The following is a 1,785-nucleotide window of genomic DNA, read 5'->3' on the forward strand; positions in this document are numbered from 1 at the left end:
TATGAGTGCTATAAAAATATCTTGCATTCTTTCTGTACATCTCAAAAATAGTTGTCCATTTTTTATTTAACACAGTGTCTCCAGTCCTGTGTGTACTTTGAGAGATTTGCTTATTGGTGAAAGGTCACATATTTTGTATTTCTCTCTATCTATTAGATGTTTGTGAACAAATTATATTTCCATTTCCTTTAAGTGGGATTTAATATAAGTTTCAAATAACTTCTATTTAGAGAAGATTGTATTTCTTTTGACGTTACATAATTTCTGTTGAAAAAATGGCTAGCCAGTTCGTAGTCACAAAAAAAATAAATCAATGTGTTAAAAAATGTACATGCAAAATATGCCTGAAGGAAATGCTTCTTCCTGCCTCTTGCTTCCTTATTTTTTGTTTTGTTTTCTTTTGTTTTTCTGTTTCTCTACTGACATTTTAAAGCCTTTGACCTTTGCATTACAATAGCCCTTCCTTGTCAGTTTCTGGTTTTAATAAAATGATGCCCAAATGAAATCCATACATAAACATATCTGTGGCCATAATTTTACAATGATGTGAATGATTCGAAGTTAAAGGAATCTAATTGCTGAACCCAATGTAAGGAACATTTTAAAAATTGAAACACAGAACTCATGGAAATGTTAGTGTGTTGGAACACAGTGCAAAATGGAGTCGTGCAAGGGGAACTCAGAGAGCTTGTTAGAAAAGCCCAAGAAAACAAGAGTCTCGTGTCCTCAATGTCTTCAAAAACACAAAATTTTTCTTGCAATATGCTTTAATTCCCCTCCCATGTGTAGTAGATAGAAATGAGTCAGCTTCAGATTATTCATTACAACTGGCTGTTGTTATTTGTTTATAGCCTGGTATACAGAGTTCCAGAATATCCAGGGCTATGCAGAAAAATCCCATCTCAAACAAAACAAAACAAAGAACCAAAACACCTGAGATTTAACTTCTAATAAAAAATACACTCAAAGCAGAGTGCATTGTTATTATCATAGACTGAAAAAATATTAATATTAAATAACACTAAATTTTGTATTTAGACAAAATACATACATGTTTAATAGCAAAATTAATTTTTAAATTATAAAATACATACTAAAATATAAATAAGATATGACTTTCTATAAAAATTTTAATATCAGTATTATCAAGCTGTTTTAAGAAATTAAATGAATGATACTGACTATTCCAAAGCTGTAAAATTACATGGCTTGTTTATAAGTTCAAAACTCAGACTATTTTTGTAAATTTATAAATCCTATCTTATTTAAGAATGCTTTCTTTTTTTCATCCCTTTTCTAAACCTTGGCCCAAATTTTGGTACTGTTTTTTGATCTATCAAATGCCTCTACTCAAATGAATTCCGAGATTTTCCTGCAAGATGGAGGACATACCCCCATTAGACATGGTCCAAAGGCTGCTATGACAGTATACCCTACCTCCTGTTAAATGTCCTCTCCACCTGTTATAATTCTTTTGAAAGTTCTCAATCATTTCATTTTCCTCCTCATTACCTTTCAATAATTTCCCATCTATCTTCAAGTAAAGCAAAACTTTTGCCCCAAGTGTTCCAAGGCAAGGCTGCTACGTGCTTTTTCCCTTGTATTTGTTTGGGCTGCCCCACCCCGGGACTGGGGACAAAGGGTTGTTTTAAAAAAATATAATTGTAAAGATGTATTTTTCTAGTGAGGTTGGTGATATCTGGAGCTATTTCTCCAACTAGATAGAATCTACCTCAATTCCCCTGAAGTCTCTACAGGTATTATGGAAAGCACCAAAAGGCCATG

The sequence above is a fragment of the Mesocricetus auratus genome, unplaced genomic scaffold (genome assembly GCF_017639785.1).
Source record: "Mesocricetus auratus isolate SY011 unplaced genomic scaffold, BCM_Maur_2.0 Super-Scaffold_6730, whole genome shotgun sequence".
In the NCBI taxonomy this organism is placed as follows: Eukaryota; Metazoa; Chordata; class Mammalia; order Rodentia; family Cricetidae; genus Mesocricetus; species Mesocricetus auratus.